Raw genomic sequence first — 12,745 nt, 5'->3', positions numbered from 1 at the left:
TATGCAATATTTTTGATACATAAGTTACACACAGTTAAGCATAAGTTAAAACATAAGCCATGTTTTAATGCTGTATATTGATATATATTTTGATGCAATATAATAATTACATAACATAGAAGTTATATAATTTTGTTGATAAGTAACAATGTTGTTTCCTCAAGCAGTCAAAACAAAAAAAGAGATTTTCAGGTTGAATTCTTTCCACATGTTTGTAGTTGGCAAATCTTCAATCCTTTAATCCAGGATTAAACCAAGTCGTGAAATGCCAGAATATTATCTGGGACAGACACCCTCGTTGCCGGTGTTGGTCTCTAATTTGTAGTTAGCATCAAGATATAGATAGGTATAAAATGCTTAATATACATCATTACAACTAATTTTCCCTGCTAAATTGATGCAATTTTGCCCAGGATTTACCATCAGCATTTATAATGGATTCCAGACTGGTATTTTTAGATTTTCAGCTGTAATGTACTGAGCTGGTGGCAGAATGTGGTTATTTTATAGCATCACCAGTTTTGAGCACTGATACTCAAAATGCATGTATTTTAGGAGTTTTGAGTAATTGCTGGTAATTTTAGCAATATTCTGAAAATCTAGAAGTATGATAGTGTGTTTTCATAGTACTGTTGTACCATGTGGATTCAACCATCACCTAGTTTGAGTTTGCATTGCAGCAACAATTTCAAGGGCCAAAGTTGTTGAGAGTTGATGAGAGTCCAGGCCAGCTTTCAAGGATTGCTTGTCTTGAGACTGATTAGCATCAAGGAATCTCTACTCTGGATTGTGAAAAGTCCTTGAGGAAAGAGAACCATGCCCTTTATGCTCAAGCAGAATACAGGCTGCTAGTGATTTTTCAACTGTTCCAAACTTGTAGTTATACACAGAATATCCATGGCAACACAGGTGTTTTGTTTGTCTACATTTATTTTGTCAGGACTCAAGGTTTTTGAGTGCTAATTCAGAAGTGTACTACAAAGGGTGGCAGGATCTATGCAAGCACGGTGGTTGGCTCTTCTAGAAAACTATTCTTTTTCGCTTATTTAAGTTGCAGAAAGCAAAAAATAAGATCCACCTGGATTGACTGTGGTCAATCAACTATAAATTGACTGTGGGTAACCTGGCTCTTAGTTAGTGGTGGGTAAAGCTTGAGTGATAGTCCTGACAACACTGAACTAGTGTGGATTACACAGAATCAGGGAGGACATCATTAATAATAATTTGTAGCCCTTACAGAAAGCTTGCTTTTTGATCTGCTCAGAGTCCCTCCTAGTGCCAGCTGTGGGTCTGGGGTGAGTGGTAAGACTGACTGATCAGTTATTAAGTTGCAATTGTGATAGGTTTGAATTTTATTATAAAGTAAAAGATCAGCTGCTAATATGAAGAATGGAAAGGCAGTATGTAATTAGAGTGAGTAACTTATAGCTGTTACCAATAAAAGCCTATTTTTGACTCATATTTCTACTGTGCTTTACTATTTCAAGCACCTGAATAGAAAGATATTAATTACCTACAAAGGGAAAACCATTCAGTATCAGTATCAGCCAAAAACATTTTATAGATAGTAAGTTTCCTAAAATGTCTCTCTCTGGGTTCTGATCAGTTGTGATTTGTGGCTGTCACCCAGGCAGTGCAAGGTGTCCTGTGAGTGAGAAATACTGCCTGTGACACATCTGAAAGAACATTTTGGAAAAGTACAGGGAGTAAATGTCACTTGAAATTCCTTGTTTCACACACCTTTGCATAGCAGAGCCATACATTTAAGCTCCTCTAAAAAGTGGAAATGCATCTGGTGGCCTCCTCCTAGTTTTTAAACTGAAACAATACCTACTTTGCAAGTTATTATACCTGGGAATTATTACTCAAATTTGCTTATATGTACCTGAGGAAAAATGGCATGGAGAAAATCTGTTTCCCTTTCAGTCTATCTCACTACCTTTTCCTCCTACAGAAATGCCAAAATTGCACCATGTTGAAGTATAGCGTATCAATAAATCCTCCTCAAATTTCTGTTCAGGTCTTACAGCTAGGAAGAAGTTCATTAAATCAGTGAGAGGTTCTAGCACTATATTATACTTTTTCTGAAGTATTTTTTCCCTGGTCTTTTTTGGTTTCAGATTCAGAAGCAGCCTCCACATGGTTTTTTTAGGGGTAAAATGGTAGAATTCATGAAGTCTTTCTGTACAGCATTGGATATAGAAGATATGCGTGTTGCCATGTGAGCCTGAGGTATGTGTGCAATTCAGAAAACAATGCTGTGTAGAAATATCTAAACTAGCTTTAAATAGGTAGTTGGTGATAATTTTGTGTTGGAGTGACACTCCCTCATCAAATTTATCCCTGTTTTCTAGGCTTAGAGACTTCAGCACTTCAATTAGCTCCACCAGAGCCAGTTTTGGTACCTCTGCATGACTCTGCAGAAAGTAACAGGCATATCCCAGTCCATGTGGATTGTGACTGTTGAATCTTAAAAATATCCAGGTTGGCAGTCACCTCGAGAAATTTTACTGTCAAACCTCCTGTTGAAAGCAGGGCTATAGACTGAGGTACCCAGGGTCCCATCAAACTGAGCTTTGAATATCTTCAGCAGGGGAAATTATGCTACTCTGAATTTTTCAGTGTCTGTCTTGGACAAGGAAGACGGAATCTGGACACCACATCCCAGGTGTGGCCTAACAGGTAGTAAATGGCGTGGAATAATCACATTCTTCACTTGCCAGCTGTAGTCCTTGACCTGCTGGCTGCGCTCTTGCTTCTGCAGCCCATGATGAGGTTTCATTTCATTGCTGAGCTGTATGAGTGCCTGAGAGCATCAAGGGTGGTGTCTAAAAGTGCCAAAGTAAAGGCAGATCTGCTAACCTTTTATGAGGGTAACTTGAGATGATCAGCATCTGAGCTGGTTCTGAAAAATTTACTCATAAGGAAAAGTATCGGAGCCAATGAGGAACCAGTGTAATCATGATGGAAATTTCCTTCTTACTTTTTGCTCAAAGAATAATTGGCAAAACCAATAACACTTTCTTCTTTTCTTTTAATACATTTCAGAAAGGACTATGAAAGTGTGGATGTTACTGTAAAAGGAGACCAGCAGCCCCTTCTGCAATAATATTCCCAAAATACACTTTTAACTATAATTTTACTTCCAGTGATTTCATAAAATATGACATTCACAACTGCTGCAGTGGACTAAGAACACAAAGTACTTTTAACTTCTCCCCTGTCATGTTTCCCTCCAGCTCTGCTGTAATCTTACCTCCCACCAGGAACCGTTGAGCTCCATCCAGATCTATAGCCTTCTCATTCGAGTTTAATGCTGTTTCCTTCCTCCTGGTCTGTCTCCAGTACCTCAGCACCTCTGCTGAGGACCTTCGCAGCACTTACCCAGCCACCCTCTAGCAGCATAGCAGGACACTCTCCTCACTCCATGTGACTCCTGGACTTTGCAAAGAAGCGCTGTTGAGGAACTACTACTGCAACCCAGCTCTGTCTGCTTCCTGAAGTGCCACCCAATGCTCATCAACCACAAACAGCTGACAGACAGGATTGGACCAGTTGTTATCATCAGTCATTATCATCTCACTCATCAAGTTCATGGATGAAGATATGTTTTGTTCTGTCCAACATTTGATAAACATTTTCAGTTATTGCAAAATGCATTTTCCTGTAAGTGGCTATAGGTGAAAGAAAGAGAAATAATTGTAATGAAAATTAATATAACACATGTGAGTATGTGTTTGGGATATATATATATAGACATAAGTATCTCTCTCCTGTGGTATGAAGGCTACTCAGCCTCTCAGCAGGATTATCTCAGTTGCTCACATGATACCTCAGAGGAGATCTGACAGCCCTCGAAGGAACTTTCCTCAGGATACAGTGATAAAACATCTGTAGCAACCCTGAAGCTGGGCATCCTGAATAGCTGAAAATGTTCTGGTACTCCTGAAATGCTTCTATCGCTTTATCAAACAATAGTCTTCCAGAGAGATGTAAGCATCCACTCTGCATATGCTTTTTGTATACTGCAGTTGTTTTATAATTGAAAAGTACTGACTCAAACTTTTTATAAACAAAGAGAATGAAGCATGTGAAAAGGAGAAGGATGTGGGGTGAATTTGCTATAAGATACCATGATCTTCTTTGTAATACACTGTTTTATAATAATAATTCTTAATTGTAGCCATTTCATACATCTGCTACCAGAAATCTGTCAGAGAAACAAAGGTACCTGCAAAGCTGAAATTATTCCTTGGCCCCATTTAATTTCAAAAAGTCATTCTCTATCAGTGACATGGCAGAATAGCTACAAAACCCAGCCATGCAACAAGTAGCAGGGTAGGACAAACTCATATTTCAAAATCTTGATGTTGCATTCCCAGGAGCTCAGTATGAATAATAAAAGTGTTCAGAATAAGGATGTCCTCTTTCTTCCAAATTAAGGGCATATGCTTGGGGATTTTAAATCCAAAAGCTCATTAAATGTTCTGTCCTATTCCCCTGTTAAGATTCCACCAGATAAAAAGCAAGATTTGTAGAAAATATCATACTTTCTCTAACAATGTCTTACTGCTCTTTTCAAGGTTTAATAAAGAAACTGTTTTTCCAATAACCAGTTAAGCTTAGAAATACTTTTAGTGATCTGTCACTTAAAAATTATGACAAATATAATGTTAAAATATATAGTAATACCTTTTCTTAAATAAAAAGTACAGCAGTATTTTCCATGACACCCAAATGCAAAAATTAAAAACCATGCTGAATTTGCCTCATCCTATATTACATGCTATGAAAGACTTCAGACATTTTCTTCAAAGTTACTTAACAAGTCTGCTCCTGAGTCAGAATTAGACTACTTCTCACCTAATGTCTCATGCTTTAACCTGTAGGCTATATTTTGCGTTTCAATAAGCAGAAGGAATGTTTCCAGAAAAGAAATCTCACACTGACTTGTGAAACCCAGTAACTCTTGTCTCAAGCAAAAAGCAGATATGGGTTTTTAAGAAGCTGCTCATCCTCAGCAGTTATATGTAGCATTAAATATCCCTGAGAATTTGATTTTTTGAGAAGCAGAAGTTTGCACTTTCAATGGGAATGTAGCTTTATTTTTTTTTTTTTCCCCAAGACTGATCTATTTGCACAGTGCTAGGATATAGGATATGGACTTCTGGAGGTCATCTGTGTTAACTAGGCACTCAAAGCAGTGCTGGATTATGTCAGGCTGCTCAGTGCCTGGACCAGCAGAGTTTGAATAGCTTAAAAAATTGAGGTCACATCATCTGCAGGCTCTAGTCCCCAAGTTTGACTGCTCTCATACTGTAATTTTTTTTCCCTAACATCCAACTGGAATGTTCCATGCTGCATCTTATATCCATTGCATCTTGTCCAACATATATTCTCCTCTGGGAACTATACATGTCCTTGTTTTTCTGCTGCTTCTCATGAAGTACGTGTGGAGAGATAAGATCTGCCTGTGCTTTTCGTGCTTTTCATACTGCAGATCAGGATGTGGTTAGCCTCCGTCTCCTTTTTTTTTTTTTTTTTTTATGTCCATTTTTGACACAGACAGAGGGATCCAGCATATGCTCAAAAAATTCACAGGTGACACCAAGTTGAGTGGTGTGGATGACACACCTGAAGGATGGGATGCCATCCTGAGCTACCTGGACAGGCTGGAGACGTGGGCCGATGAGAATCTCATGAGGTTCAACAAGACTGGAACAGGTTTCCCAGGGAAGTTATGAATGTCCCATCCCTAGAAGTGTTTAAGGTCATTTTGGATGGAGCTCTGAGCAAACTGATCTCGGGCAACATGTCCCTGTCCATGGGAGAGGGGTTGAATCCTTAAGGCTGGTCTCCAATCCAAGCCATTTTATGATCATAATTCTGTGATTCTATGGTTCTGTGATTCCTGGCTGCCAGCTGGGCCCTGGTGAGTGTGTAGAGAAGGCTGTTGTCAGGAATGGAACCTCACTGCCAAGTCCACTCTTTGCATCACAAAAGCTGGCACTCCTGCTGCAACATCTCCCAAGGCTGCATACCTGTAGGCACAGACATGTCCATACTTCCTCCAAAGTAAAACATCTTTCAGGTAGGCAGTAAAAGATACAGCAGTTCATTCAACAGCTGTTGCTCATCTGTGTGATTTTGGGAGTAATTTTTTACCATGCCACAGTCACATGCCAATAACTCACACTAGAAACCAGCCTTCAACTGCTTCCTCAATCTTTACAAGAAAAACTCCTGATTCAGGCTGTCGCATCCAGAGAAAGGAGCAGAACTGTAGAAAGTTTCGCACTAACTACAGATCCATGAAGAGAGAGAAAATGTTTTAGCAAATATGTAATCACTATAGCATTTGACTTTTGTGGCATATCTATTTGGTGTCCAGTTCTTTTATTTTGTGTTCAAATAGAGTCTTACAACACAGCAGGGTAAGGATTAAGGATAAAGTATAGCAACAGAGCAAAATGGGACAGAAAAGGGGTATGGGGTTCAGGTGTGAAGACAAAGTCATTGTCACCAGAAGAAGAGACCTGCAATTTCTGATCTATCAGCCTTTCCTTATCTTTCTTGCTCCTTCCCAATGTTATTCTTTCAGATGAGAAACATTTGATTATTTTTCACCTCAACAGCAGCAACACTTGAAGAGTTAAAAGCATATGAACATGATAAGGCATTCTCCTGCCTCCTAGATGGTTGTAGAAACTTTTTATAATCAGAACAACATCAGAGCTTGGAATTTGCCGATTGAATTATCATGGCCTTTCTCTAGCACCCAGAAGCTGCACATTAACAGACCAGGCCAGAGGTTCAACCCAATATCTGTTTGATGTGCTATCCCACAGGCTGCAAACTCCTTTCAATCTCCTGTAATTAATGTCTGTCACACTGTGAAGAACAAAATATGAGCAGCACCAAAGTGCTTGAGCCAGTCAGTCTTCAGCAACACTTTTCTGTGAGGACTATGCCTGCATCTGGTGAAAATGGGAGTTGTAAATAAATATCTGTGGTGTTTTGCTGAGAGCAGATCAGAAGACCTGAGAATCTATTTGAGCAATGAAGAGGAGGAGAGTCAATAAGATTTTAAAGGACAGAAACAGCCATGGCCCTTTGTGGCTGTTATCAGTCCAGGGATGTTTTGTGAATTAGAAATACAGAACAATCTAGATTGAGGAAGTCTGCAAGGAGACTGAAGAGTTGCAATATCAAGATGTCAACCTAATTTACAAGAGAGAGGTCTTCAGTAATTTGTACAAATTTTCTCCCTGTTCATAGATATGTTACCAGATATGTTCAGTACAGTCACACTTGTCTGCATGGTCTTTTTACTATTTTCTTCAAAGTTTCTACCTCACTATCAAAGTTAAGTGGATTGTGTGCAGATTATTTGAACACTGGAGAGATTATTGAACTTCTACAGAAAACCCAATGAATTGCCTGCTTAGAGGAAAAAAAAAGTTATTGATTCCAGTTAGAATAGGGCACAGTTGATTTTATCTGACCTTTACTAGCCAGAGGAGGTATGAATTTGTTTTAAAAATATTTATTGTATCTTTCACAAGACAGAAGAGTGGTTAAAACAGCAGTGGTCAAAACAGCTGCTCAAGCTGTTTTGTTTTAAAAATATTTCTTGTATCTTCCACAAGACAGAAGAGTGGTCCAAACAGCAGTGGTCAAAACAGCTGCTCAAGCCTTGAGTTATCCACTGTGGCAATGAGTTCTCTGGAGGGTTTATCCTAGAGATCATAGAAAGACTTGTGTTGGAAGAGAGCTTAAATATCAGGAAGGGACCTTTCCCATAGCACAGGATGTCACATTTTTTGCTCCAATGTCTGAAGGACAAAATTTGTTTGCTGTGCTGGGAGTGAAATAGAAACTTTTACTTCCGCTATTACTGTAGCCAGGTTTGGGAGCAGGTTTCTCTATGGGCAGAGAGCCAGTTTTGGGAAAACAACAATCTAATTCTGCCATTTGGGTTTTCCAGTGCTCCTAATCAGTGAAACCTGGTCAGTTTTTGGTCAGTGAGAAAGGGAAGCAGCTTAGACACAAGAAAGGTAGATTAGATACTAGAAGCAGTGAAATCACTGAGAGAAAGAGATATAGTCTGCAATTTTACAGCATGTCAGCTCCTTTCCTGTACAAGTGTGTGACTTAATTTTGCAAAGAAATCTGTAAATACAAGGAACTCCAAAGCTCCAAAGCTTTATCTGTAAGACTTATCTTTTGTCTGTCTCTTTGCCTGGAACAAGCACAGAAGTCTTGCTCTGCTGGGAGGGTCACCAGTCTTAAGCACTGGAACATGAACCTGGGAACTCTTTAACTTGAAAAGACAATCCAAGAAAGACATAAAAATATTCCTCCTTTTTGTTCCAGTTCAGATGTTAGCATGTGGTTTTCATTGTTGCCAAATCTAGCCTAAAAAAACACCAAAAACAAACAAACAAACAAACAAAAAAAACCACCCCAACAAAACAAAACAAAACAAAAAAAACAAAGAAAGCCCAAAGGAAAATCAAACCTTTACAACAACATGGAAGAGAAAGGAAGCTCTTTAAGCACTGTGCCTACTAAAACCAAAATGCAGGCATCCAGTGTCTGAGCATTGATAGAAGACATACTTTTCTGAGCAGACTTGAACATGGCACAGAATTTTTTTAAAATACCATTGAGTAAACAATGACATTGAATTTTGAGAGATCATGATGGATGCAGAGCAGTGATGAACTCAGCTTTGAAGGTTTTTTTACCCATACGCAAATGAGAAATCTCCGTATAAACGAAATTTAAATGACCCTTCAGCTGCACAAATGGGACAGACATGTGCACCACAAAACAGTTGAAACCCTTGTGTTTTTCAAGTGAGGCCCTCTGCATGTGGTAACCACAAGATTTCACCTTCCTCCAGAGGATGGGAGGGCTGTTCTGTGTGGGATTACAAGTGGCAGCTCAGTACTTTCACAGAGTGAAGTATGTGGTCTGTATAGAGACAGAGTTGTCTCAAAGAAGGAAGACAGCCATAACATGTAAAGGAGCACAAGCAGAAAAAGGAATTAGAAGTAAAGGCATGAAGTCAGGAATATGACACCACTGAGACTGCAAAATCAGGCAGACAAATTCAAGGAATGGGGAAATTTGAGCTGTGCAAAGCCAACTCTCTCTCGTCTAGTTTTTTCTTAGAGCCATGTTTCTCCATTTGGGAGACAGCAGCTCCAATTCTCTAAATGCTGGGAGAATGGACAGAGAGGGGGAGTGTTGGCACTATAGCTGACAGCAAGCTGTTAGGGTTAGTCCTAGCTGTCTGGGATGCTCAGCCTGAAGACTCTGCCTCCCTGATTTGCATCAGTCACGCTGTTTCGGTGATTTCTTTCGGAGAGCCAGTGAACAGGATGACCAGGCTGATACATTCTATTGAGTCAGCTGAGCACTAAACCTAAACATATTTCACCTGAGCTACAGCTGCTAAAACTGCTCTCATTGTGAATGTGCTTGAGGACTGGGGTTCAGAAGGAGAGCCCCATAGCACTGATGGTGTTTTGTGCACTGCTGAGTTGATCACTGAGGGCCTGACAGAGCTGTCACTCTAAGGTGGCAATTAAGACAATGCCTCTACAAGGAAATATCTGTTGCTGGTTTAAATTGAGTCATGCCAATGTCCTCCTAATTACCTAGGCCTTTTTTCTCCCCTCCTACACCATTACTGCATCAGTCACTGCCCCTCTGTACCACCCTACTTATGGGAAAAAGTCTTAAGGCTTCACTCCCACTACCTCTCCAGTTAAAACATGGCTTCTTCCTGAAAGGCTGGATGCCATTCCCATCTCTAGATGGCTTCTTAGAAGTAGATACAAAGCCAAAAGTATCATATCTTAGGCAGCTATATTTTGTTGTCTCCCTAGTCTTTTACATGCCTTCATTCATGTACTTACATAAACACAGCAATATCCGCATTTTGACAGACTTGTTTCATAGTCCATAGCTGAACATCATTGAATACAGGTTTTAGATGTCTGAACTAAAAATAACTGCTCCCTGCTAACATCACACAGCTACACAACAAAAACTGAGTGCAAATTGCCATGAGAGACACCTCTCTGGTTCCCATTTTGCAGTCACAGCAGTGGACACCAAAAGAAGTCTTCAGTGCACTACACTAGCCCATCCCTAGGAGCTGATGTAGAGACTCAGAATGTCTCTAAAATGCCAACAGGCACCAAAACTAACTCAGAATGAATATAAAACAGTATCAGTAGCAACAGCAAAATCATCCATTTAAAATTAAACTGAGAAATTAATTTGGGGACTAGTGGAAATAACACCAGCTCCAGCTGGTCAGACATGGATTGCAGCAATAATTTGATCCAGGTTATTGAATGTCATACATCAGCATGTAGCACCACATCTAACTTTAGCATCTGTAGCTCCTCAGAGACTGTCTCTGAAAAGTGACAGCCTAGCTTGGCTGCTCAAAACAAACCTCAGCAACAGCATGGCAAATGAAGCTGTCATGAGCCAGCAGCTTGCTGCATCAACCACTTCAAACACAGATGGATCACAGGTTTTGTCCATCACATAGGTTTTGTTGAAAAAGTTGAAAGTTTTGACATTGTCTTTGTCTCCTATAGAAGTACATGGTTTAATTAAAAAATTCTTCCATTTATTTAGTTTAGGATGTTTCTGTGTTTAATTTAATGGAGTTGTACAGCATAAGGTATCATCTGCTTGTCAGCAAAAGGTCTGACATGGCTAATTGCATGATCTTGCTCGTAGACTATGCCCATGTAAAAATATATCTGGCTACACAAGGATGCATCACTTCTAATCACTCCCTTCAGCTTTATGTGCATTATGTTTCAGATATCATCCTGTCTTTCTCACTGTTCCATGCACAGTTAATCCTTCTGTCACTCAGATTACTTTTTGGTGGACCTACTGTGATGCATACTAGAAATCTGAGGACTCATGATGTCAAAAAATACTTAGTTTTCAGTTTCCACCAAGGCTGTCTCAAGGGAGGAGAAAAATGCCTTCTTTGGTTTTTTAATATATAGTCCATTTGCTCATTAAAGCATTTGACTGACTGTCACTGAAGTACTGGCACACTGAATAGTCTTCTTGATAAAAGTTAGTAAGGAATAAGCCAACATTATTTTAAGCCTTTGCTGTGTTACTATTGAATGTTGATAGCTTTTCCAAGGCCTTAGCTGTGTGTTTCCACTTTTGAGTAAAGGAAGCCCACAGTATGTATTTGGAAGCAGGAACTTGTAATTGAGTAGATTAATTATTTGACTGGCATGATATAAGGCTCAATTTTAAAAGCATTCAATTAACTTTAAGCACTATTATTCCCATTCAAGCTGGTCATTATTCCTTTGCCTGAGTGCTTTCTTGAACTGGGTCCTGAATATGAAGCAGTCCTGTGTTACAAAATTGATTGCTACAGCTCCAGCAATCTCTGCCCCAGCAGCCTAGCTGCTTCGCTGACAAAACCAAAGTATATACATACACCCTTCGCAACAAGAATCAATAGTGTCAATGATGGGACAGCTACCAGAGAGAATGACCCTCAGGAGAAAGACAGTTCAAAGCAAAGCTGAAAAATAACAAGTTAAAATCAACAAGTTTTACACCTTGCTGGGGTGCATGGAGGTTCAGGATCTGTGAGGTGCCAAAGGATGAGATCCTTAAGAGCAAAACCCTGCAGGTGAGGCAGTGGGGCAGGGAGCTGTGCTGGGGTTGAGGTGGCAGCGTGAGGAGCAGCCCTGCCTGCCCTGCTCAACCAACACCGCACAGCACTCATCCTTCTGCTGTCTCCATGGGGGAAATACCCCTCCATTCAAGGACACTGGGAATTTAATCTACTTGCACCAAACCCACAGGTGCAAAACCCACACCTGGAGCTCTGTCATTGCAGGGGTGGTAGCAGGGATTTTTCAGCTGAGAGCAATACTGATTCTTCTTGGAAGAATACAAAGGCAAGATGCTGTAAAGGCATCTTGGAGGAATACAAAGGCAAGTCGTGTCTGTTAATTCAGGAACTATTATTTTCCCCCACCTCACTGTACCCAAGGGCTTGGGGAGCTGTATATCAACCCCAACATAACTGGAACCATGCTCAGAAAGGAATTAATCATCACTAAGGCTGAGTGGCCTCTAGTTTTAGCTGTTACTTTTTACTCCATGTTTTTATTAAGGCTTAATTTGCTATGTTTTTTTTTTCCTGGTTTGGGTGCATGGTCCAGCATTCTGGGAGATGTGTAACTAGAATGTTTGGCAGAATGGTGTGAAAGCATAGGAATTTTTTTTAGTGTGTTTCGCTACATTTGTCGCTCTCCTTGCTTGTCTCATAGGGGTGAATTTTGGTGAAAGGTGGTGTAGGGTACGAGCATGTCTCAAGGTCCTCTGGACCTTCACTTCCTCCCCTCCACAGTGCAAATATTTACTGGGTAGTACAGAAGACAAACTTGTAAAAAATCTAAAGTTGTTTCTCTGCCTGGATGGCCAAATTGGGAAGATTCAAGGTTCATAAAGAAGCTTAAATCAAGCAACTTTTAGAGAGGGGAGAAGGTGTGGAATGTCATCCTTCCTAGGATTAAAGTGCAAGTGTCTAGGTTAGCTGGGATTATCCTGCATTTTAGAGGTGCTGTGTGAAACCTCCTTTATCTTGTTCTCATGTTCAGTAAAAAATTTGTTTATATCAGAGGTCTCACACTGCTGGACTGAGGCACTCACTTTTCCTCTGCCA

Source organism: Taeniopygia guttata, chromosome 2 (genome assembly GCF_048771995.1).
Source record: "Taeniopygia guttata chromosome 2, bTaeGut7.mat, whole genome shotgun sequence".
Classification (NCBI taxonomy): Eukaryota; Metazoa; Chordata; class Aves; order Passeriformes; family Estrildidae; genus Taeniopygia; species Taeniopygia guttata.
The sequence above is the reverse complement of the archived record's forward strand: the minus strand, read 5'-3'. Positions refer to the sequence as shown.